Source organism: Pleurodeles waltl, chromosome 12 (assembly GCF_031143425.1).
Source record: "Pleurodeles waltl isolate 20211129_DDA chromosome 12, aPleWal1.hap1.20221129, whole genome shotgun sequence".
Classification (NCBI taxonomy): domain Eukaryota; kingdom Metazoa; phylum Chordata; class Amphibia; order Caudata; family Salamandridae; genus Pleurodeles; species Pleurodeles waltl.
This window is the reverse complement of record NC_090451.1, coordinates 105,386,938-105,413,755: the sequence shown is the minus strand read 5'-3', so window position 1 is coordinate 105,413,755 and position 26,818 is coordinate 105,386,938. Positions and strand designations below refer to the sequence as shown.

General features: G+C 43.5%; 4 non-coding genes across 4 annotated transcripts; all 4 read left to right on the top strand.

Moving 5' to 3' along the window:
* The first annotated feature begins 8,452 nt into the window (after positions 1-8,452).
* Positions 8,453-8,526, top strand: TRNAI-AAU (transfer RNA isoleucine (anticodon AAU)). Its single transcript has one exon. It is a non-coding gene; the product is annotated as a tRNA-Ile (tRNA).
* Positions 8,527-12,118: 3,592 nt separating this feature from the next.
* Positions 12,119-12,192, top strand: TRNAI-AAU (transfer RNA isoleucine (anticodon AAU)). The gene has a single exon. It is a non-coding gene; the product is annotated as a tRNA-Ile (tRNA).
* A 3,592-nt stretch (positions 12,193-15,784) lies between these two features.
* TRNAI-AAU (transfer RNA isoleucine (anticodon AAU)) lies at positions 15,785-15,858 on the top strand. Its single transcript has one exon. It is a non-coding gene; the product is annotated as a tRNA-Ile (tRNA).
* Positions 15,859-23,114: 7,256 nt separating this feature from the next.
* On the top strand, positions 23,115-23,188 carry TRNAI-AAU (transfer RNA isoleucine (anticodon AAU)). Its single transcript has one exon. It is a non-coding gene; the product is annotated as a tRNA-Ile (tRNA).
* The last annotated feature ends 3,630 nt before the right edge of the window (positions 23,189-26,818 follow it).

Here is a 26,818-nt window from a genome sequence, read left to right as displayed (position 1 = left end):
AATGCATGCTTCACTGTTGGTTAATGTAAAAGACAGCTACCTTATTCTCTGTCTTTACTAGCACATTTTTTTGAGACAGATGATGATGGGAAAACTTCAAAGCCCTGAAGATTACCATCAACTCCATCTATTTCCATGACCTCTGACTCTCTAGGAAAGACCACTTGAATCGACAGGATCAGTCCAACACAGTAGCTCTCCAGCCAGGTTTGCTGGCATCTGTTGCAAGGAATTCAGGAGCATCCAGGTGTGTTAGTGTCCACTTAGACCAGTGGTCTTCAAACTCTTTAATGCCGCATCCACCCAATGGGAAAAAAAAACATTGGTGCCTCCCCTCTGAATTGTCCACAATTCTTCTATTAAATTGACACTGTTTAAATATGTCTAGAACTATTTAAACATTGCAGTTAAGTTCTGTTACTGTTTTAAAAATGCAATCAAATACATGACCTCAAATATACTATTCTGGTCAGGCCTGCCCTACTAACCAATTGCAGCGTCATGCTCTGCTGAGTAAACTGATCTCACGACAGTGAGGAATGCACAGGCTGGGTGGTGCCCGGCGCACAAAAGCGCGCCTTCTTGTGTTGTACGTCTCTTCACGCAAATGCAAACTCAGATTTCCTGCACTGTGGTCGGCAGGAGAGACATGGGAAGGCGCAGTAGGGAAGGCTTGAGCAACGAACCGTTGGCTATGTTTTGTTGTTACTTTGTTGACATGAGCTCAAGTAATTTGAACCAGAAGGATCGGCCAGACCTAAAAAAAACTCTCTTACCTCCAACGCCGAATAACCACTATAATTATAATATCTCAAAAGCAGCTGGCCTTGTAAACTTAATGAACAAGCAAGCCGATGCATTTTGGGTTTTGTTGTAAAAGAATAAAAATACTATCCCTCCTTTCCTTTTTTTCCGGCAACAAGCGATGTTACAAAGATGTCACAGCACACAGTGAGATTGAGTGAAAGAAGAGGCACTGAGGCTGGCGTGCAGCACTCCACAGCTCTTGTTATTGTAATCCAGACAGGGGGCGGAAGGAGAAAAGTATGAAGGAATTGCGATAGTGCGACCAACTCTTCTATCTATCTGCATTACATGGAAAAAGGATCTTTTAGTCCTCATGGCTGGTTAGCACAGTTGGTTAGAGCATGGTGCTAATAATGCCATGGTTGTGGGTTTGATCCCCGTACGGGCCAGGTTGCATTTTTTCTCTCAAATAAACTCTTTTTTTCTCATTTAATCAAGCTCTTATAAATCCATACACTCTGTTGCTCTAGTATACGTTCACTTTCCATTAGTCCTTCTTTTGCCACTGCTGACCAAAGCTCAAGCCGGCAGCGCCAGTAGAACAACACATGTGCAAGGGATTGTCTCTCCAAGATGGAGACACTGCCTCAGACTATGTCTCGTGAGAGGTGGAGGGAGACCAAGAGCTGATTATTAGATGCGTGGGGATAAGAGGAACATAACTCAGGTGAACAGATTCTGGATAGTGATGCTATAGCTAGGATCAGCAACGTTACAGGGGAAAGGATAGGAAAATAATTAGGTGACAGAAGTATAGAAGTGGCTACAAGGGGGTGTGTCTCTTAAGAGGGCCGAAAGATACACTGAAGGCGAAGGTGAAGTGAAAGAAGAAAGAAAGATCAAAGGAAGTCGACAGTGATTGAGAGAAAACTCACAAAGGCAAATTGAGCAAAAGACAAGGCCTGGGGAGTTAGACTACTTCAATGCAAATTTACGCCGCAGATGAGCATGACAACTGACCCTTGTACAGTGGTGCTGAAACAATTTTCAGTGTGGGGGTGCTGCCATCAAAGGGCTTCTGAAAATCCAGGAATCATACAAAGAACTAGTCCTGCGGAATGAGCCACGCACATTCAGAAAGAGTGGTGATGCGTTGGTTACTTATTGGTAATCTTCATTAGCCTTAGTCCATTGCGTCCTTGTGACAGTCATTACAAAGTAAGGTGATGTCACCTTCCAACAGGAAGAAAGAACAGGAGGATCCTTAAATGCTAGCCCCATGCACCCAACCTGGGTGCCAAGCCCTTGCCAAAGGACTGATGGGAAGGTGGGCAGGATGTAATGTTTGTGACAAAGACAAGATGGACTAAGGGTAATGCAGAGTTCAAAACATTGGTACTCAAATGCAAAACAGAAAAATTATTAAGCCATAATGCTTGACGAATGTATGCTCTGAGGACCAAGTAGCCATCCTAGGAATTTCCTAGATTGTTACTCACTGGAATTCAACCCAGGAGGTGGCCATTCCTCTCGTAGACCATCCCTGAACTGGAAGATATTCTAAAAAGCCTTGCAAAGCCAGAAAAATTGACAACTTAATCCACCTACTCAGAGTCATAAAAGTCACCTTCTTGTCTTTTCCAGGCTGTCCAAAAGTCACAAACAAGGAGTCGGTTTTCCTGAACTGCAGAGGCCTGGTGACATGAATGAAAAGAGCTCTTTAAACATCAAGTGTATTCAGCAAATGTTCCTCCGGAGAGGAAGGAGAGGGAATGAAAGAAGGAAGAATTATTTCCTAAGATCTATCAAAAATAGACTTAACCTTTGCAGCAAAGGTAAGGCTAGGCCTTAAAGTTACCCCATCTTCCAAAGTATCAAATGAAGAGAGGACAGCATTTTAAGGCTCCCAGCTCCCCAATTGTTCTCAGCAAGGTGATAGGAAATAGGAAAATAACTTTATAGGAAACAATCTTTATGTCTACAGTATCCAAATCCTCAAAGAGACAAAATTGCAAAGCCTATAAAAGAGTAGGAAGATTCTGAGTTGGAGAAAAGGGATTTTTCAACTGGTCTTACAATTGACAAAAGATCAGAACAGTCTAGACACCAAAGACTGTAACATCGACGAAGGTACAGAAAAGTCCCTAAAAACCTTTATCGCAAAGCAATGAGCTTTCAGAGTGGAAAGAGATTCAAGTGAAACCCATTCAGAAGAAAATGCAAAATAGCATACAAACTACAGGTAGGTGCCAAAAGATCATGAGCAGAACATCACGTCTCAAAAGACTTCCAGTTCTTTGAGTAAGACTTCGAAGTAGAAGGCCTGCTGGAGTGCTGAATTAACTCCACTAAGGAAGAGGAAAGACCCTTTGCTAGCAGTCCAGAGTTCTCAACCTCCAAAGCGATAGAGTGAGTTGGAGCAAGAAGGTCAGGGACGACGTTCTGACAGAGACACACTTGAGCAGTACTCAAGGAGGTAGAAGAGCCAGGGGTTCAGAAGAGGAAACCATGACATCTCTGGCCAATAAGGGCCCACAAGAATAAAGTTCCCTCCCCCCGGCTGAGACTTGAAGAGAACCATCTGGATCAATAAAAAGTGGGGGAATGTATAAAGGAGACTTCTCAGCCACTTTATCACCAATACGTCCACTACCTAGGCTCCTTGTTCCGGAAGCCTGGATCAGAATCGACAAAGATGAGCATTGTCCTTGTTTGAAAAGAGATCCAGAAAGGGTTTCACAAACTCTCGGCATATCTCTCAAAACAACGACCTGGATAACGTCAACTCCAGCAAATTTGGAAACCTCCAGCTGTCTGCCATCACATTGTCGGTGCCCTTGATGTGTACTGCCGACGTGTGCAACAGGTTGATCTCTGCCCAATAACCCAATTGTTCTGCTATTGCATTGAAGGATTTTGAATGCATGCTTCACTGTTGGTTAATGTAAAAGACAGCTACCTTATTCTCTGTCTTTACTAGCACATTTTTTTGAGACAGATGATGATGGGAAAACTTCAAAGCACTGTAGATTACCATCAACTCCATCTATTTCCATGACCTCCGACTCTCTAGGAAAGACCACTTGAATTGACAGGATCAGTCCAACACAGTAGCTCTCCAGCCAGGTTTGCTGGCATCTGTTGCTAGGATTCAGGAGCATCCAGGTATGTTAGTGTCCACTTAGACCAGTGGTCTTCAAACTCTTTAATGCCGCATCCACCCAATGGGGAAAAAAAACATTGGTGCCTCCCCTCTGAATTGTCCACAATTCTTCTATTAAATTGACACTGTTTAAATATGTCTACACCTATTTAAACATTGCAGTTAAGTTCTGTTACTGTTTTAAAAATGCAATCAAATACATGACCCCAAATATACTATTCTGGTCAGGCCTGCCCTACTAACCAATTGCAGCGTCATGCTCTGCTGAGTAAACTGATCTCACGACAGTGAGGAATGCACAGGCCGGGTGGTGCCCGGCGCACAAAAGCGCGCCTTCTTGTGTTGTACGTCTCTTCGCGCAAATGCAAACTCAGATTTCCTGCACTGTGGTCGGCAGGAGAGACATGGGAAGGCGCAGTAGGAAAGGCTTGAGCAACGAACCGTTGGCTATGTTTTGTTGTTACTTTGTTGACATGAGCTCAAGTAATTTGAAGTAGAAGGAACGGCCAGACCTAAAAAAAACTCTCTTACCTCCAACGCCGAATAACCACTATAATTATAATATCTCAAAAGCAGCTGGCCTTGTAAACTTAATAACAAGCAAGCCGATGCATTTTGGGTTTTGTTGTAAAAGAATAAAAATACTATCCCTCCTTTCCTTTTTTTCCGGCAACAAGCGATGTTACAAAGATATCACAGCACACAGTGAGATTGAGTGAAAGAAGAGGCACTGAGGCTGGCGTGCAGCACTCCACAGCTCTTGTTATTGTAATCCAGACAGGGGGCGGAAGGAGAAAAGTATGAAGGAATTGCGATAGTGAGACCAACTCTTCTCTCTATCTGCATTACATGGAAAAAGGATATCGTTAGTACTCATGGCTGGTTAGCTCAGTTGGTTAGAGTGTGGTGCTAATAATGCCAAGGTCGTGGGTTCAATCCCCGTACGGGCCAGGTTGCATTTTTTCTCTCAACTAAACTCTTTTTTTCTCATTTAATCAAGCTCTTATAAATCCATACACTCTGTTGCTCCAGTATACGTTCACTTTCCATTAGTCCTTCTTTTGCCACTGCTGACCAAAGCTCAAGCCGGCAGCGCCAGTAGAACAACACAAGTGCAAGGGATTGTCTCTCCAAGATGGAGACACTGCCTCAGACTATGTCTCGTGAGAGGTGGAGGGAGACCAAGAGCTGATTATTAGATGCGTGGGGATAAGAGGAACATAACTCAGGTGAACAGATTCTGCATAGTGATGCTATAGCTAGGATCAGCAACGTTACAGGGGAAAGGACAGGAAAATAATTAGGTGACAGAAGTATAGAAGTGGCTACAAGGGGTGTGTCTCTTAAGAGGGCCGAAAGATACACTGAAGCCGAAGGTGAAGTGAAAGAAGAAAGAAAGATCAAAGGAAGTCGACAGTGATTGAGAGAAAACTAACAAAGGCAAATTGAGCAAAAGACAAGGCCTGGGGAGTTAGACTACTTCAATGCAAATTTACGCCGCAGATGAGCATGACAACTGACCCTTGTACAGTGGTGCTGAAACAATTTTCAGTGTGGGGGTGCTGCCATCAAAGGGCTTCTGAAAATCCAGGAATCATACAAAGAACTAGTCCTGCGGAATGAGCCACGCACATTCAGAAAGAGTGGTGATGCGTTGGTTACTTATTGGTAATCTTCATTAGCCTTAGTCCATTGCGTCCTTGTGACAGTCATTACAAAGTAAGGTGATGTCACCTTCCAACAGGAAGAAAGAACAGGAGGATCCTTAAATGCTAGCCCCATGCACCCAACCTGGGTGCCAAGCCCTTGCCAAAGGACTGATGGGAAGGTGGGCAGGATGTAATGTTTGTGACAAAGACAAGATGGACTAAGGGTAATGCAGAGTTCAAAACATTGGTACTCAAATGCAAAACAGAAAAATTATTAAGCCATAATGCTTGACAAATGTATGCTCTGAGGACCAAGTAGCCACCCTAGGAATTTCCTAGATTGTTACTCACTGGAATTCAACCCAGGAGGTGGCCATTCCTCTCGTAGACCATCCCTGAACTGGAAGATATTCTAAAAAGCCTTGCAAAGCCAGAAAAATTGACAACTTAATCCACCTACTCAGAGTCATAAAAGTCACCTTCTTGTCTTTTCCAGGCTGTCCAAAAGTCACAAACAAGGAGTCGGTTTTCCTGAACTGCAGAGGCCTGGTGACATAAATGAAAAGAGCTCTTTAAACATCAAGTGTATTCAGAAAATATTCCTCCGGAGAGGAAGGAGAGGGAATGAAAGAAGGAAGAATTATTTCATAAGATCTATCAAAAATAGACTTAACCTTTGCAGCAAAGGTAAGGCTAGGCCTTAAAGTTACCCATCTTCCAAAGTATCAAATGAAGAGAGGACAGCATTTTAAGGCTCCCAGCTCCCCAATTGTTCTCAGCAAGGTGAAAGGAAATAGGAAAATAACTTTATAGGAAACAATCTTTATGTCTACAGTATCCAGATCCTCAAAGAGATAAAATTGCAAAGCCTATAAAAGAGTAGGAAGATTCTGAGTTGGAGAAAAGGGATTTTTCAACTGTTCTTACAATTGACAAAAGATCAGAACAGTCTAGACACCAAAGATTGTAACATCTTCGAAGGTACAGAAAAGTCCCTAAAAACCTTTATCGCAAAGCAATGAGCTTTCAGTGTGGAAAGAGATTCAAGTGAAACCCATTCAGAAGAAAATGCAAAATAGCAGACAAACTACAGGTAGGTGCCAAAAGATCATGAGCAGAACATCACGTCTCAAAAGACTTCCAGTTCTTTGAGTAAGACTTCGAAGTAGAAGGCCTGCTGGAGTGCTGAATTAACTCCACTAAGGAAGAGGAAAGACCCTTTGCTAGCAGTCCAGACTTCTCAACCTCCAAAGCGATAGAGTGAGTTGGAGCAAGAAGGTCAGGGATGACGTTCTGAGAGCGACACACTTGAGCAGTACCCAAGGAGGTAGAAGAGCCAGGGGTTCAGAAGAGGAAACCATGACATCTCTGGCCAATAAGGGCCCACAAGAATAAAGTTCCCTCGCCCCTGCTGAGACTTGAAGAGAATCATTTGGATCAATAAAAAGTGGGGGAATGTATAAAGGAGACTTCTCAGCCACTTTATCACCAATACGTCCACTACCTAGGCTCCTTGTTCCGGAAGCCTGGATCAGAATCGACAAAGATGAGCATTGTCCTTGTTTGAAAAGAGATCCAGAAAGGGTTTCACAAACTCTCTGCATATCTCTCAAAACAACGACCTGGATAACGTCAACTCCAGCAAATTTGGAAACCTCCAGCTGTCTGCCATCACATTGTCGGTGCCCTTGATGTGTACTGCCGACGTGTGCAACAGGTTGATCTCTGCCCAATAACCCAATTGTTCTGCTATTGCATTGAGGGATTTTGAATGCATGCTTCACTGTTGGTTAATGTAAAAGACAGCTACCTTATTCTCTGTCTTTACTAGCAAATTTTTTTGAGACAGATGATGATGGGAAAACTTCAAAGCCCTGAAGATTACCATCAACTCCATCTATTTCCATGACCTCTGACTCTCTAGGAAAGACCACTTGAATCGACAGGATCAGTCCAACACAGTAGCTCTCCAGCCAGGTTTGCTGGCATCTGTTGCAAGGAATTCAGGAGCATCCAGGTGTATTAGTGTCCACTTAGACCAGTGGTCTTCAAACTCTTTAATGCCGCATCCACCCAATGGGAAAAAAAAACATTGGTGCCTCCCCTCTGAATTGTCCACAATTCTTCTATTAAATTGACACTGTTTAAATATGTCTAGACCTATTTAAACATTGCAGTTAAGTTCTGTTACTGTTTTAAAAATGCAATCAAATACATGACCCCAAATATACTATTCTGGTCAGGCCTGCCCTACTAACCAATTGCAGCGTCATGCTCTGCTGAGTAAACTGATCTCATGACAGTGAGGAATGCACAGGCCGGGTGGTGCACGGCGCACAAAAGCGCGCCTTCTTGTGTTGTACGTCTCTTCGCTCAAATGCAAACTCAGATTTCCTGCACTGTGGTCGGCAGGAGAGACATGGAAAGGCGCAGTAGGGAAGGCTTGAGCAACGAACCGTTGGCTATGTTTTGTTGTTACTTTGTTGACATGAGCTCAAGTAATTTGAAGCAGAAGGAACGGCCAGACCTAAAAAAAACTCTCTTACCTCCAACGCCGAATAACCACTATAATTATAATATCTCAAAAGCAGCTGGCCTTGTAAACTTAATGACCAAGCAAGCCGATGCATTTTGGGTTTTGTTGTAAAAGAATAAAAATACTATCCCTCCTTTCCTTTTTTTCCGGCAACAAGCGATGTTACAAAGATATCACAGCACACAGTGAGATTGAGTGAAAGAAGAGGCACTGAGGCTGGCGTGCAGCACTCCACAGCTCTTGTTATTGTAATCCAGACAGGGGGCGGAAGGAGAAAAGTATGATGGAATTGCGATAGTGAGACCACCTCTTCTATCTATCTGCATTACATGGAAAAAGGATATCTTTAGTACTCATGGTTGGTTAGCTCAGTTGGTTAGAGCGTGGTGCTAATAACGCCAAGGTCGTGGGTTCAATCCCCGTACGGGCCAGGTTGCATTTTTTCTCTCAACTAAACTCTTTTTTTCTCATTTAATCAAGCTCTTATAAATCCATACACTCTGTTGCTCTAGTATACGTTCACTTTCCATTAGTCCTTCTTTTGCCACTGCTGACCAAAGCTCAAGCCGGCAGCGCCAGTAGAACAACACAAGTGCAAGGGATTGTCTCTCCAAGATGGAGACACTGCCTCAGACTATGTCTCGTGAGAGGTGGAGGGAGACCAAGAGCTGATTATTAGATGCGTGGGGATAAGAGGAACATAACTCAGGTGAACAGATTCTGGATAGTGATGCTATAGCTAGGATCAGCAACGTTACAGGGGAAAGGATAGGAAAATAATTAGGTGACAGAAGTATAGAAGTGGCTACAAGGGGGTGTGTCTCTTAAGAGGGCCGAAAGATACACTGAAGGCGAAGGTGAAGTGAAAGAAGAAAGAAAGATCAAAGGAAGTCGACAGTGATTGAGAGAAAACTCACAAAGGCAAATTGAGCAAAAGACAAGGCCTGGGGAGTTAGACTACTTCAATGCAAATTTACGCCGCAGATGAGCATGACAACTGACCCTTGTACAGTGGTGCTGAAACAATTTTCAGTGTGGGGGTGCTGCCATCAAAGGGCTTCTGAAAATCCAGGAATCATACAAAGAACTAGTCCTGCGGAATGAGCCACGCACATTCAGAAAGAGTGGTGATGCGTTGGTTACTTATTGGTAATCTTCATTAGCCTTAGTCCATTGCGTCCTTGTGACAGTCATTACAAAGTAAGGTGATGTCACCTTCCAACAGGAAGAAAGAACAGGAGGATCCTTAAATGCTAGCCCCATGCACCCAACCTGGGTGCCAAGCCCTTGCCAAAGGACTGATGGGAAGGTGGGCAGGATGTAATGTTTGTGACAAAGACAAGATGGACTAAGGGTAATGCAGAGTTCAAAACATTGGTACTCAAATGCAAAACAGAAAAATTATTAAGCCATAATGCTTGACAAATGTATGCTCTGAGGACCAAGTAGCCACCCTAGGAATTTCCTAGATTGTTACTCACTGGAATTCAACCCAGGAGGTGGCCATTCCTCTCGTAGACCATCCCTGAACTGGAAGATATTCTAAAAAGCCTTGCAAAGCCAGAAAAATTGACAACTTAATCCACCTACTCAGAGTCATAAAAGTCACCTTCTTGTCTTTTCCAGGCTGTCCAAAAGTCACAAACAAGGAGTCGGTTTTCCTGAACTGCAGAGGCCTGGTGACATGAATGAAAAGAGCTCTTTAAACATCAAGTGTATTCAGCAAATGTTCCTCCGGAGAGGAAGGAGAGGGAATGAAAGAAGGAAGAATTATTTCCTAAGATCTATCAAAAATAGACTTAACCTTTGCAGCAAAGGTAAGGCTAGGCCTTAAAGTTACCCCATCTTCCAAAGTATCAAATGAAGAGAGGACAGCATTTTAAGGCTCCCAGCTCCCCAATTGTTCTCAGCAAGGTGATAGGAAATAGGAAAATAACTTTATAGGAAACAATCTTTATGTCTACAGTATCCAGATCCTCAAAGAGATAAAATTGCAAAGCCTATAAAAGAGTAGGAAGATTCTGAGTTGGAGAAAAGGGATTTTTCAACTGGTCTTACAATTGACAAAAGATCAGAACAGTCTAGACACCAAAGATTGTAACATCGACGAAGGTACAGAAAAGTCCCTAAAAACCTTTATCGCAAAGCAATGAGCTTTCAGAGTGGAAAGAGATTCAAGTGAAACCCATTCAGAAGAAAATGCAAAATAGCATACAAACTACAGGTAGGTGCCAAAAGATCATGAGCAGAACATCACGTCTCAAAAGACTTCCAGTTCTTTGAGTAAGACTTCGAAGTAGAAGGCCTGCTGGAGTGCTGAATTAACTCCACTAAGGAAGAGGAAAGACCCTTTGCTAGCAGTCCAGACTTCTCAACCTCCAAAGCGATAGAGTGAGTTGGAGCAAGAAGGTCAGGGACGACGTTCTGACAGAGACACACTTGAGCAGTACTCAAGGAGGTAGAAGAGCCAGGGGTTCAGAAGAGGAAACCATGACATCTCTGGCCAATAAGGGCCCACAAGAATAAAGTTCCCTCCCCCCGGCTGAGACTTGAAGAGAACCATCTGGATCAATAAAAAGTGGGGGAATGTATGAAGGAGACTTCTCAGCCACTTTATCACCAATACGTCCACTACCTAGGCTCCTTGTTCCGGAAGCCTGGATCAGAATCGACAAAGATGAGCATTGTCCTTGTTTGAAAAGAGATCCAGAAAGGGTTTCACAAACTCTCGGCATATCTCTCAAAACAACGACCTGGATAACGTCAACTCCAGCAAATTTGGAAACCTCCAGCTGTCTGCCATCACATTGTCGGTGCCCTTGATGTGTACTGCCGACGTGTGCAACAGGTTGATCTCTGCCCAATAACCCAATTGTTCTGCTATTGCATTGAAGGATTTTGAATGCATGCTTCACTGTTGGTTAATGTAAAAGACAGCTACCTTATCCTCTGTCTTTACTAGCACATTTTTTTGAGACAGATGATGATGGGAAAACTTCAAAGCCCTGTAGGTTACCATCAACTCCATCTATTTCCATGACCTCCGACTCTCTAGGAAAGACCACTTGAATTGACAGGATCAGTCCAACACAGTAGCTCTCCAGCCAGGTTTGCTGGCATCTGTTGCGAGGATTCAGGAGCATCCAGGTATATTAGTGTCCACTTAGACCAGTGGTCTTCAAACTCTTTAATGCCGCATCCACCCAATGGGAAAAAAAAACATTGGTGCCTCCCCTCTGAATTGTCCACAATTCTTCTATTAAATTGACACTGTTTAAATATGTCTAGACCTATTTAAACATTGCAGTTAAGTTCTGTTACTGTTTTAAAAATGCAATCAAATACATGACCCCAAATATACTATTCTGGTCAGGCCTGCCCTACTAACCAATTGCAGCGTCATGCTCTGCTGAGTAAACTGATCTCATGACAGTGAGGAATGCACAGGCCGGGTGGTGCACGGCGCACAAAAGCGCGCCTTCTTGTGTTGTACGTCTCTTCGCTCAAATGCAAACTCAGATTTCCTGCACTGTGGTCGGCAGGAGAGACATGGAAAGGCGCAGTAGGGAAGGCTTGAGCAACGAACCGTTGGCTATGTTTTGTTGTTACTTTGTTGACATGAGCTCAAGTAATTTGAAGCAGAAGGAACGGCCAGACCTAAAAAAAACTCTCTTACCTCCAACGCCGAATAACCACTATAATTATAATATCTCAAAAGCAGCTGGCCTTGTAAACTTAATGACCAAGCAAGCCGATGCATTTTGGGTTTTGTTGTAAAAGAATAAAAATACTATCCCTCCTTTCCTTTTTTTCCGGCAACAAGCGATGTTACAAAGATATCACAGCACACAGTGAGAGTGAGTGAAAGAAGAGGCACTGAGGCTGGCGTGCAGCACTCCACAGCTCTTGTTATTGTAATCCAGACAGGGGGCGGAAGGAGAAAAGTATGAAGGAATTGCGATAGTAAGACCACCTCTTCTATCTATCTGCATTACATGGAAAAAGGATATCTTTAGTACTCATGGCTGGTTAGCTCAGTTGGTTAGAGCGTGGTGCTAATAACGCCAAGGTCGTGGGTTCAATCCCCGTACGGGCCAGGTTGCATTTTTTCTCTCAACTAAACTCTTTTTTTCTCATTTAATCAAGCTCTTATAAATCCATACACTCTGTTGCTCTAGTATACGTTCACTTTCCATTAGTCCTTCTTTTGCCACTGCTGACCAAAGCTCAAGCCGGCAGCGCCAGTAGAACAACACAAGTGAAAGGGATTGTCTCTCCAAGATGGAGACACTGCCTCAGACTATGTCTCGTGAGAGGTGGAGGGAGACCAAGAGCTGATTATTAGATGCGTGGGGATAAGAGGAACATAACTCAGGTGAACAGATTCTGGATAGTGATGCTATAGCTAGGATCAGCAACGTTACAGGGGAAAGGATAGGAAAATAATTAGGTGACAGAAGTATAGAAGTGGCTACAAGGGGGTGTGTCTCTTAAGAGGGCCGAAAGATACACTGAAGGCGAAGGTGAAGTGAAAGAAGAAAGAAAGATCAAAGGAAGTCGACAGTGATTGAGAGAAAACTCACAAAGGCAAATTGAGCAAAAGACAAGTCCTGGGGAGTTAGACTACTTCAATGCAAATTTACGCCGCAGATGAGCATGACAACTGACCCTTGTACAGTGGTGCTGAAACAATTTTCAGTGTGGGGGTGCTGCCATCAAAGGGCTTCTGAAAATCCAGGAATCATACAAAGAACTAGTCCTGCGGAATGAGCCACGCACATTCAGAAAGAGTGGTGATGCGTTGGTTACTTATTGGTAATCTTCATTAGCCTTAGTCCATTGCGTCCTTGTGACAGTCATTACAAAGTAAGGTGATGTCCCCTTCCAACAGGAAGAAAGAACAGGAGGATCCTTAAATGCTAGCCCCATGCACCCAACCTGGGTGCCAAGCCCTTGCCAAAGGACTGATGGGAAGGTGGGCAGGATGTAATGTTTGTGACAAAGACAAGATGGACTAAGGGTAATGCAGAGTTCAAAACATTGGTACTCAAATGCAAAACAGAAAAATTATTAAGCCATAATGCTTGACAAATGTATGCTCTGAGGACCAAGTAGCCACCCTAGGAATTTCCTAGATTGTTACTCACTGGAATTCAACCCAGGAGGTGGCCATTCCTCTCGTAGACCATCCCTGAACTGGAAGATATTCTTAAAAGCCTTGCAAAGCCAGAAAAATTGACAACTTAATCCACCTACTCAGAGTCATAAAAGTCACCTTCTTGTCTTTTCCAGGCTGTCCAAAAGTCACAAACAAGGAGTCGGTTTTCCTGAACTGCAGAGGCCTGGTGACATGAATGAAAAGAGCTCTTTAAACATCAAGTGTATTCAGCAAATGTTCCTCCGGAGAGGAAGGAGAGGGAATGAAAGAAGGAAGAATTATTTCCTAAGATCTATCAAAAATAGACTTAACCTTTGCAGCAAAGGTAAGGCTAGGCCTTAAAGTTACCCCATCTTCCAAAGTATCAAATGAAGAGAGGACAGCATTTTAAGGCTCCCAGCTCCCCAATTGTTCTCAGCAAGGTGATAGGAAATAGGAAAATAACTTTATAGGAAACAATCTTTATGTCTACAGTATCCAGATCCTCAAAGAGATAAAATTGCAAAGCCTATAAAAGAGTAGGAAGATTCTGAGTTGGAGAAAAGGGATTTTTCAACTCGTCTTACAATTGACAAAAGATCAGAACAGTCTAGACACCAAAGATTGTAACATCGACGAAGGTACAGAAAAGTCCCTAAAAACCTTTATCGCAAAGCAATGAGCTTTCAGAGTGGAAAGAGATTCAAGTGAAACCCATTCAGAAGAAAATGCAAAATAGCAGACAAACTACAGGTAGGTGCCAAAAGATCATGAGCAGAACATCACGTCTCAAAAGACTTCCAGTTCTTTGAGTAAGACTTCGAAGTAGAAGGCCTGCTGGAGTGCTGAATTAAGTCCACTAAGGAAGAGGAAAGACCCTTTGCTAGCAGTCCAGACTTCTCAACCTCCAAAGCGATAGAGTGAGTTGGAGCAAGAAGGTCAGGGACGACGTTCTGACAGAGACACACTTGAGCAGTACTCAAGGAGGTAGAAGAGCCAGGGGTTCAGAAGAGGAAACCATGACATCTCTTGCCAATAAGGGCCCACAAGAATAAAGTTCCCTCCCCCCGGCTGAGACTTGAAGAGAACCATCTGGATCAATAAAAAGTGGGGGAATGTGTAAAGGAGACTTCTCAGCCACTTTATCACCAATACGTCCACTACCTAGGCTCCTTGTTCCGGAAGCCTGGATCAGAATCGACAAAGATGAGCATTGTCCTTGTTTGAAAAGAGATCCAGAAAGGGTTTCACAAACTCTCGGCATATCTCTCAAAACAACGACCTGGATAACGTCAACTCCAGCAAATTTGGAAACATCCAGCTGTCTGCCATCACATTGTCGGTGCCCTTGATGTGTACTGCCGACGTGTGCCACAGGTTGATCTCTGCCCAATAACCCAATTGTTCTGCTATTGCATTGAAGGATTTTGAATGCATGCTTCACTGTTGGTTAATGTAAAAGACAGCTACCTTATTCTCTGTCTTTACTAGCACATTTTTTTGAGACAGATGATGATGGGAAAACTTCAAAGCCCTGTAGATTACCATCAACTCCATCTATTTCCATGACCTCCGACTCTCTAGGAAAGACCACTTGAATTGACAGGATCAGTCCAACACAGTAGCTCTCCAGCCAGGTTTGCTGGCATCTGTTGCTAGGATTCAGGAGCATCCAGGTACATTAGTGTCCACTTAGACCAGTGGTCTTCAAACTCTTTAATGCCGCATCCACCCAATGGGGAAAAAAACCATTGGTGCCTCCCCTCTGAATTGTCCACAATTCTTCTATTAAATTGACACTGTTTAAATATGTCTAGACCTATTTAAACATTGCAGTTAAGTTCTGTTACTGTTTTAAAAATGCAATCAAATACATGACCCCAAATATACTATTCTGGTCAGGCCTGCCCTACTAACCAATTGCAGCGTCATGCTCTGCTGAGTAAACTGATCTCACGACAGTGAGGAATGCACAGGCCGGGTGGTGCCCGGTGCACAAAAGCGCGCCTTCTTGTGTTGTACGTCTCTTCGCGCAAATGCAAACTCAGATTTCCTGCACTGTGGTCGGCAGGAGAGACATGGGAAGGCGCAGTAGGAAAGGCTTGAGCAACGAACCGTTGGCTATGTTTTGTTGTTACTTTGTTGACATGAGCTCAAGTAATTTGAAGCAGAAGGAAAGGCCAGACCTAAAAAAAACTCTCTTACCTCCAACGCCGAATAACCACTATAATTATAATATCTCAAAAGCAGCTGGCCTTGTAAACTTAATAACCAAGCAAGCCGATGCATTTTGGGTTTTGTTGTAAAAGAATAAAAATACTATCCCTCCTTTCCTTTTTTTCCGGCAACAAGCGATGTTACAAAGATATCACAGCACACAGTGAGATTGAGTGAAAGAAGAGGCACTGAGGCTGGCGTGCAGCACTCCACAGCTCTTGTTATTGTAATCCAGACAGGGGGCGGAAGGAGAAAAGTATGAAGGAATTGCGATAGTGAGACCACCTCTTCTATCTATCTGCATTACATGGAAAAAGGATATCTTTAGTAGTCATGGCTGGTTAGCTCAGTTGGTTAGAGCATGGTGCTAATAACGCCAAGGTCGTGGGTTCAATCCCCGTACGGGCCAGGTTGCATTTTTTCTCTCAACTAAACTCTTTTTTTCTCATTTAATCAAGCTCTTATAAATCCATACACTCTGTTGCTCTAGTATACGTTCACTTTCCATTAGTCCTTCTTTTGCCACTGCTGACCAAAGCTCAAGCCGGCAGCGCCAGTAGAACAACACAAGTGCAAGGGATTGTCTCTCCAAGATGGAGACACTGCCTCAGACTATGTCTCGTGAGAGGTGGAGGGAGACCAAGAGCTGATTATTAGATGCGTGGGGATAAGAGGAACATAACTCAGGTGAACAGATTCTGGATAGTGATGCTATAGCTAGGATCAGCAACGTTACAGGGGAAAGGATAGGAAAATAATTAGGTGACAGAAGTATAGAAGTGGCTACAAGGGTGTGTGTCTCTTAAGAGGGCCGAAAGATACACTGAAGGCGAAGGTGAAGTGAAAGAAGAAAGAAAGATCAAAGGAAGTCGACAGTGATTGAGAGAAAACTCACAAAGGCAAATTGAGCAAAAGACAAGGCCTGGGGAGTTAGACTACTTCAATGCAAATTTACGCCGCAGATGAGCATGACAACTGACCCTTGTACAGTGGTGCTGAAACAATTTTCAGTGTGGGGGTGCTGCCATCAAAGGGCTTCTGAAAATCCAGGAATCATACAAAGAACTAGTCCTGCGGAATGAGCCACGCACATTCAGAAAGAGTGGTGATGCGTTGGTTACTTATTGGTAATCTTCATTAGCCTTAGTCCATTGCGTCCTTGTGACAGTCATTACAAAGTAAGGTGATGTCACCTTCCAACAGGAAGAAAGAACAGGAGGATCCTTAAATGCTAGCCCCATGCACCCAACCTGGGTGCCAAGCCCTTGCCAAAGGACTGATGGGAAGGTGGGCAGGATGTAATGTTTGTGACAAAGACAAGATGGACTAAGGGTAATGCAGAGTTCAAAACATTGGTACTCAAATGCAAAACAGAAAAATTATTAAGCCATAATGCTTGACAAATGTATGCTCTGAGGACCAAGTAGCCACCCTAGGAATTTCCTAGATTGTTACTCACTGGAATTCAACCCAGGAGGTGGCCATTCCTCTCGTAGACCATCCCTGAACTGGAAGATATTCTAAAAAGCCTTGCAAAGCCAGAAAAATTGACAACTCAATCCACCTACTCAGAGTCATAAAAGTCACCTTCTTGTCTTTTCCAGGCTGTCCAAAAGTCACAAACAAGGAGTCGGTTTTCCTGAACTGCAGAGGCCTGGTGACATGAATGAAAAGAGCTCTTTAAACATCAAGTGTATTCAGCAAATGTTCCTCCGGAGAGGAAGGAGAGGGAATGAAAGAAGGAAGAATTATTTCCTAAGATCTATCAAAAATAGACTGAACCTTTGCAGCAAAGGTAAGGCTAGGCCTTAAAGTTACCCCATCTTCCAAAGTATCAAATGAAGAGAGGACAGCATTTTAAGGCTCCCAGCTCCCCAATTGTTCTCAGCAAGGTGATAGGAAATAGGAAAATAACTTTATAGGAAACAATCTTTATGTCTACAGTATCCAGATCCTCAAAGAGATAAAATTGCAAAGCCTATAAAAGAGTAGGAAGATTCTGAGTTGGAGAAAAGGGATTTTTCAACTGGTCTTACAATTGACAAAAGATCAGAACAGTCTAGACACCAAAGATTGTAACATCGACGAAGGTACAGAAAAGTCCCTAAAACCCTTTATCGCAAAGCAATGAGCTTTCAGAGTGGAAAGAGATTCAAGTGAAACCCATTCAGAAGAAAATGCAAAATAGCAGACAAACTACAGGTAGGTGCCAAAAGATCATGAGCAGAACATCACGTCTCAAAAGACTTCCAGTTCTTTGAGTAAGACTTCGAAGTAGAAGGCCTGCTGGAGTGCTGAATTAACTCCACTAAGGAAGAGGAAAGACCCTTTGCTAGCAGTCCAGACTTCTCAACCTCCAAAGTGATAGAGTGAGTTGGAGCAAGAAGGTCAGGGACGACGTTCTGACAGAGACACACTTGAGCAGTACTCAAGGAGGTAGAAGAGCCAGGGGTTCAGAAGAGGAAACCATGACATCTCTGGCCAATAAGGGCCCACAAGAATAAAGTTCCCTCCCCCCGGCTGAGACTTGAAGAGAACCATCTGGATCAATAAAAAGTGGGGGAATGTATAAAGGAGACTTCTCAGCCACTTTATCACCAATACGTCCACTACCTAGGCTCCTTGTTCCGGAAGCCTGGATCAGAATCGACAAAGATGAGCATTGTCCTTGTTTGAAAAGAGATCCAGAAATTGTTTCACAAACTCTCGGCATATCTCTCAAAACAACGACCTGGATAACGTCAACTCCAGCAAATTTGGAAACCTCCAGCTGTCTGCCATCACATTGTCGGTGCCCTTGATGTGCACTGCCGACGTATGCAGCAGGTTGATCTCTGCCCAATAACCCAATTGTTCTGCTATTGCATTGAGGGATTTTGAATGCATGCTTCACTGTTGGTTAATGTAAAAGACAGCTACCTTATTCTCTGTCTTTACTAGCACATTTTTTTGAGACAGATGATGATGGGAAAACTTCAAAGCCCTGAAGATTACCATCAACTCCATCTATTTCCATGACCTCTGACTCTCTAGGAAAGACCACTTGAATCGACAGGATCAGTCCAACACAGTAGCTCTCCAGCCAGGTTTGCTGGCATCTGTTGCGAGGAATTCAGGAGCATCCAGGTGTATTAGTGTCCACTTAGACCAGTGGTCTTCAAACTCTTTAATGCCGCATCCACCCAATGGGAAAAAAAAACTTTGGTGCCTCCCCTCTGAATTGTCCACAATTCTTCTATTAAATTGACACTGTTTAAATATGTCTAGACCTATTTAAACATTGCAGTTAAGTTATGTTACTGTTTTAAAAATGCAATCAAATACATGACCCCAAATATACTATTCTGGTCAGGCCTGCCCTACTAACCAATTGCAGCGTCATGCTCTGCTGAGTAAACTGATCTCATGACAGTGAGGAATGCGCAGGCCGGGTGGTGCCCGGCGCACAAAATTGCGCCTTCTTGTGTTGTACGTCTCTTCGCGCAAATGCGAACTCAGATTTCCTGCACTGTGGTCGGCAGGAGAGACATGGAAAGGCGCAGTTAGGAAGGCTTGAGCAACGAACCGTTGGCTATGTTTTGTTGTTACTTTGTTGACATGAGCTCCAGTAATTTAAGCAGAAGGAACGGCCAGACCTAAAAAAAACTCTCTTACCTCCAACGCTGAATAACCACTATAATTATAATATCTCAAAAGCAGCTGGCCTTGTAAACTTAATGACCAAGCAAGCCGATGCATTTTGGGTTTTGTTGTAAAAGAATAAAAATACTATCCCTCCTTTCCTTTTTTTCCGGCAACAAGCGATGTTACAAAGATATCACAGCACACAGTGAGATTGAGTGAAAGAAGAGGCACTGAGGCTGGCGTGCAGCACTCCACAGCTCTTGTTATTGTAATCCAGACAGGGGGCGGAAGGAGAAAAGTATGCAGGAATTGCGATAGTGAGACCACCTCTTCTATCTATCTGCATTACATGGAAAAAGGATATCTTTAGTACTCATGGCTGGTTAGCTCAGTTGGTTAGAGCATGGTGCTAATAACGCCAAGGTCGTGGGTTTGATCCCCGTGTGGGCCAGGTTGCATTTTTTCTCTCAACTAAACTCTTTTTCTCATTTAATCAAGCTCTTATAAATCCATACACTCTGTTGCTCCAGTATACGTTCACTTTCCATTAGTCCTTCTTTTGCCACTGCTGACCAAAGCTCAAGCCGGCAGCGCCAGTAGAACAACACAAGTGCAAGGGATTGTCTCTCCAAGATGGAGACACTGCCTCAGACTATGTCTCGTGAGAGGTGGAGGGAGACCAAGAGCTGATTATTAGATGCGTGGGGATAAGAGGAACATAACTCAGGTGAACAGATTCTGGATAGTGATGCTATAGCTAGGATCAGCAACGTTACAGGGGAAAGGATAGGAAAATAATTAGGTGACAGAAGTATAGAAGTGGCTACAAGGGGGTGTGTCTCTTAAGAGGGCCGAAAGATACACTGAAGGCGAAGGTGAAGTGAAAGAAGAAAGAAAGATCAAAGGAAGTCGACAGTGATTGAGAGAAAACTCACAAAGGCAAATTGAGCAAAAGACAAGGCCTGGGGAGTTAGACTACTTCAATGCAAATTTACGCCGCAGATGAGCATGACAACTGACCCTTGTACAGTGGTGCTGAAACAATTTTCAGTGTGGGGGTGCTGCCATCAAAGGGCTTCTGAAAATCCAGGAATCATACAAAGAACTAGTCCTGCGGAATGAGCCACGCACATTCAGAAAGAGTGGTGATGCGTTGGTTACTTATTGGTAATCTTCATTAGCCTTAGTCCATTGCGTCCTTGTGACAGTCATTACAAAGTAAGGTGATGTCACCTTCCAACAGGAAGAAAGAAGAGGAGGATCCTTAAATGCTAGCCCCATGCACCCAACCTGGGTGCCAAGCCCTTGCCAAAGGACTGATGGGAAGGTGGGCAGGATGTAATGTTTGTGACAAAGACAAGATGGACTAAGGGTAATGCAGAGTTCAAAACATTGGTACTCAAATGCAAAACCGAAAAATTATTAAGCCATAATGCTTGACAAATGTATGCTCTGAGGACCAAGTAGCCACCCTAGGAATTTCCTAGATTGTTACTCACTGGAATTCAACCCAGGAGGTGGCCATTCCTCTCGTACACCATCCCTGAACTGGAAGATATTCTAAAAAGCCTTGCAAAGCCAGAAAAATTGACAACTTAATGCACCTACTCAGAGTCATAAAAGTCACCTTCTTGTCTTTTCCAGGCTGTCCAAAAGTCACAAACAAGGAGTCGGTTTTCCTGAACTGCAGAGGCCTGGTGACATGAATGAAAAGAGCTCTTTAAACATCAAGTGTATTCAGCAAATGTTCCTCCGGAGAGGAAGGAGAGGGAATGAAAGAAGGAAGAATTATTTCCTAAGATCTATCAAAAATAGACTTAACCTTTGCAGCAAAGGTAAGGCTAGGCCCTAAAGTTACCCCATCTTCCAAAGTATCAAATGAAGAGAGGACAGCATTTTAAGGCTCCCAGCTCCCCAATTGTTCTCAGCAAGGTGATAGGAAATAGGAAAATAACTTTATAGGAAACAATCTTTATGTCTACAGTATCCAGATCCTCAAAGAGATAAAATTGCAAAGCCTATAAAAGAGTAGGAAGATTCTGAGTTGGAGAAAAGGGATTTTTCAACTGGTCTTACAATTGACAAAAGATCAGAACAGTCTAGACACCAAAGTTTGTAACATCGACGAAGGTACAGAAAAGTCCCTAAAAACCTTTATCGCAAAGCAATGAGCTTTCAGAGTGGAAAGAGATTCAAGTGAAACCCATTCAGAACAAAATGCAAAATAGCAGACAAACTACAGGTAGGTGCCAAAAGATCATGAGCAGAACATCACGTCTCAAAAGACTTCCAGTTCTTTGAGTAAGACTTCGAAGTAGAAGGCCTGCTGGAGTGCTGAATTAACTCCACTAAGGAAGAGGAAAGACCCTTTGCTAGCAGTCCAGACTTCTCAACCTCCAAAGCGATAGAGTGAGTTGGAGCAAGAAGGTCAGGGACGACGTTCTGAGAGAGACACACTTGAGCAGTACTCAAGGAGGTAGAAGAGCCAGGGGTTCAGAAGAGGAAACCATGACATCTCTGGCCAATAAGGGCCCACAAGAATAAAGTTCCCTCCCCCCTGCTGAGACTTGAAGAGAACCATCTGGATCAATAAAAAGTGGGGGAATGTATAAAGGAGACTTCTCAGCCACTTTATCACCAATACGTCCACTACCTAGGCTCCTTGTTCCGGAAGCCTGGATCAGAATCGACAAAGATGAGCATTGTCCTTGTTTGAAAAGAGATCCAGAAAGGGTTTCACAAACTCTCGGCATATCTCTCAAAACAACGACCTGGATAACGTCAACTCCAGCAAATTTGGAAACCTCCAGCTGTCTGCCATCACATTGTCGGTGCCCTTGATGTGTACTGCCGACGTGTGCAACAGGTTGATCTCTGCCCAATAACCCAATTGTTCTGCTATTGCATTGAAGGATTTTGAATGCATGCTTCACTGTTGGTTAATGTAAAAGACAGCTACCTTATTCTCTGTCTTTACTAGCACATTTTTTTGAGACAGATGATGATGGGAAAACTTCAAAGCCCTGTAGATTACCATCAACTCCATCTATTTCCATGACCTCCGACTCTCTAGGAAAGACCACTTGAATTGACAGGATCAGTCCAACACAGTAGCTCTCCAGCCAGGTTTGCTGGCATCTGTTGCTAGGATTCAGGAGCATCCAGGTATATTAGTGTCCACTTAGACCAGTGGTCTTCAAACTCTTTAATGCCGCATCCACCCAATGGGAAAAAAAAACATTGGTGCCTCCCCTCTGAATTGTCAACAATTCTTCTATTAAATTGACACTGTTTAAATATGTCTAGACCTATTTAAACATTGCAGTTAAGTTCTGTTACTGTTTTAAAAATGCAATCAAATACATGACCCCAAATATACTATTCTGGTCAGGCCTGCCCTACTAACCAATTGCAGCGTCATGCTCTGCTGAGTAAACTGATCTCACGACAGTGAGGAATGCACAGGCCGGGTGGTGCCCGGCGCACAAAAGCGCGCCTTCTTGTGTTGTACGTCTCTTCGTGCAAATGCAAACTCAGATTTCCTGCACTGTGGTCCGCAGGAGAGACATGGGAAGGCGCAGTAGGGAAGGCTTGAGCAACGAACCGTTGGCTACGTTTTGTTGTTACTTTGTTGACATGAGCTCAAGTAATTTGAAGCAGAAGGAACGGCCAGACCTAAAAAAAACTCTCTTACCTCCAACGCCGAATAACCACTATAATTATAATATCTCAAAAGCAGCTGGCCTTGTAAACTTAATGACCAAGCAAGCCGATGCATTTTGGGTTTTGTTGTAAAAGAATAAAAATACTATCCCTCCTTTCCTTTTTTTCCGGCAACAAGCGATGTTACAAAGATATCACAGCACACAGTGAGATTGAGTGAAAGAAGAGGCACTGAGGCTGGCGTGCAGCACTCCACAGCTCTTGTTATTGTAATTCAGACAGGGGGCGGAAGGAGAAAAGTATGAAGGAATTGCGATAGTGAGACCACCTCTTCTATCTATCTGCATTACATGGAAAAAGGATATCTTTAGTACTCATGGCCGGTTAGCTCAGTTGGTTAGAGCATGGTGCTAATAACGCCAAGGTCGTGGGTTTGATCCCCGTATGGGCCAGGTTGCATTTTTTCTCTCAACTAAACTCTTTTTTTCTCATTTAATCAAGCTCTTATGAATCCATACACTCTGTTGCTCTAGTATACGTTCACTTTCCATTAGTCCTTCTTTTGCCACTGCTGACCAAAGCTCAAGCCGGCAGCGCCAGTAGAACAACACAAGTGCAAGGGATTGTCTCTCCAAGATGGAGACACTGCCTCAGACTATGTCTCGTGAGAGGTGGAGGGAGACCAAGAGCTGATTATTAGATGCGTGGGGATAAGAGGAACATAACTCAGGTGAACAGATTCTGGATAGTGATGCTATAGCTAGGATCAGCAACGTTACAGGGGAAAGGATAGGAAAATAATTAGGTGACAGAAGTATAGAAGTGGCTACAAGGGGGTGTGTCTCTTAAGAGGGCCGAAAGATACACTGAAGGCGAAGGTGAAGTGAAAGAAGAAAGAAAGATCAAAGGAAGTCGACAGTGATTGAGAGAAAACTCACAAAGGCAAATTGAGCAAAAGACAAGGCCTGGGGAGTTAGACTACTTCAATGCAAATTTACGCTGCAGATGAGCATGACAACTGACCCTTGTACAGTGGTGCTGAAACAATTTTCAGTGTGGGGGTGCTGCCATCAAAGGGCTTCTGAAAATCCAGGAATCATACAAAGAACTAGTCCTGCGGAATGAGCCACGCACATTCAGAAAGAGTGGTGATGCGTTGGTTACTTATTGGTAATCTTCATTAGCCTTAGTCCATTGCGTCCTTGTGACAGTCATTACAAAGTAAGGTGATGTCACCTTCCAACAGGAAGAAAGAACAGGAGGATCCTTAAATCCTAGCCCCATGCACCCAACCTGGGTGCCAAGCCCTTGCCAAAGGACTGATGGGAAGGTGGGCAGGATGTAATGTTTGTGACAAAGACAAGATGGACTAAGGGTAATGCAGAGTTCAAAACATTGGTACTCAAATGCAAAACAGAAAAATTATTAAGCCATAATGCTTGACAAATGTATGCTCTGAGGACCAAGTAGCCACCCTAGGAATTTCCTAGATTGTTACTCACTGGAATTCAACCCAGGAGGTGGCCATTCCTCTCGTAGACCATCCCTGAACTGGAAGATATTCTAAAAAGCCTTGCAAAGCCAGAAAAATTGACAACTTAATCCACCTACTCAGAGTCATAAAAGTCACCTTCTTGTCTTTTCCAGGCTGTCCAAAAGTCACAAACAAGGAGTCGGTTTTCCTGAACTGCAGAGGCCTGGTGACATGAATGAAAAGAGCTCTTTAAACATCAAGTGTATTCAGCAAATGTTCCTCCGGAGAGGAAGGAGAGGGAATGAAAGAAGGAAGAATTATTTCCTAAGATCTATCAAAAATAGACTTAACCTTTGCAGCAAAGGTAAGGCTAGGCCTTAAAGTTACCCCATCTTCCAAAGTATCAAACGAAGAGAGGACAGCATTTTAAGGCTCCCAGCTCCCCAATTGTTCTCAGCAAGGTGATAGGAAATAGGAAAATAACTTTAAAGGAAACAATCTTTATGTCTACAGTATCCAGATCCTCAAAGAGATAAAATTGCAAAGGCTATAAAAGAGTAGGAAGATTCTGAGTTGGAGAAAAGGGATTTTTCAACTGGTCTTACAATTGACAAAAGATTAGAACAGTCTAGACACCAAAGATTGTAACATCGACGAAGGTACAGAAAAGTCCCTAAAACCCTTTATCGCAAAGCAATGAGCTTTCAGAGTGGAAAGAGATTCAAGTGAAACCCATTCAGAAGAAAATGCAAAATAGCAGACAAACTACAGGTAGGTGCCAAAAGATCATGAGCAGAACATCACGTCTCAAAAGACTTCCAGTTCTTTGAGTAAGACTTCGAAGTAGAAGGCCTGCTGGAGTGCTGAATTAACTCCACTAAGGAAGAGGAAAGACCCTTTGCTAGCAGTCCAGACTTCTCAACCTCCAAAGCGATAGAGTGAGTTGGAGCAAGAAGGTCAGGGACGACGTTCTGACAGAGACACACTTGAGCAGTACTCAAGGAGGTAGAAGAGCCAGGGGTTCAGAAGAGGAAACCATGACATCTCTGGCCAATAAGGGCCCACAAGAATAAAGTTCCCTCCCCCCGGCTGAGACTTGAAGAGAACCATCTGGATCAATAAAAAGTGGGGGAATGTATAAAGGAGACTTCTCAGCCACTTTATCACCAATACGTCCACTACCTCGGCTCCTTGTTCCGGAAGCCTGGATCAGAATCGACAAAGATGAGCATTGTCCTTGTTTGAAAAGAGATCCAGAAAGGGTTTCACAAACTCTCGGCATATCTCTCTAAACAACGACCTGGATAACGTCAACTCCAGCAAATTTGGAAACCTCCAGCTGTCTGCCATCACATTGTCGGTGCCCTTGATGTGTACTGCCGACGTGTGCAACAGGTTGATCTCTGCCCAATAACCCAATTGTTCTGCTATTGCATTGAAGGATTTTGAATGCATGCTTCACTGTTGGTTAATGTAAAAGACAGCTACCTTATTCTCTGTCTTTACTAGCACATTTTTTTGAGACAGATGATGATGGGAAAACTTCAAAGCCCTGTAGATTACCATCAACTCCATCTATTTCCATGACCTCCGACTCTCTAGGAAAGACCACTTGAATTGACAGGATCAGTCCAACACAGTAGCTCTCCAGCCAGGTTTGCTGGCATCTGTTGCTAGGATTCAGGAGCATCCAGGTATATTAGTGTCCACTTAGACCAGTGGTCTTCAAACTCTTTAATGCCGCATCCACCCAATGGGGAAAAAAAACATTGGTGCCTCCCCTCTGAATTGTCCACAATTCTTCTATTAAATTGACACTGTTTAAATATGTCTAGACCTATTTAAACATTGCAGTTAAGTTCTGTTACTGTTTTAAAAATGCAATCAAATACATGACCCCAAATATACTATTCTGGTCAGGCCTGCCCTACTAACCAATTGCAGCGTCATGCTCTGCTGAGTAAACTGATCTCACGACAGTGAGGAATGCACAGGCCGGGTGGTGCCCGGCGCACAAAAGCGCACCTTCTTGTGTTGTACGTCTCTTCGCGCAAATGCAAACTCAGATTTCCTGCACTGTGGTCGGCAGGAGAGACATGGGAAGGCGCAGTAGGAAAGGCTTGAGCAACGAACCGTTGGCTATGTTTTGTTGTTACTTTGTTGACATGAGCTCAAGTAATTTGAAGCAGAAGGAACGGCCAGACCTAAAAAAAACTCTCTTACCTCCAACGCCGAATAACCACTATAATTATAATATCTCAAAAGCAGCTGGCCTTGTAAACTTAATAACCAAGCAAGCCGATGCATTTTGGGTTTTGTTGTAAAAGAATAAAAATACTATCCCTCCTTTCCTTTTTTTCCGGCAACAAGCGATGTTACAAAGATATCACAGCACACAGTGAGATTGAGTGAAAGAAGAGGCACTGAGGCTGGCGTGCAGCACTCCACAGCTCTTGTTATTGTAATCCAGACAGGGGGCGGAAGGAGAAAAGTATGAAGGAATTGCGATAGTGAGACCACCTCTTCTATCTATCTGCATTACATGGAAAAAGGATATCTTTAGTACTCATGGCTGGTTAGCTCAGTTGGTTAGAGCGTGGTGCTAATA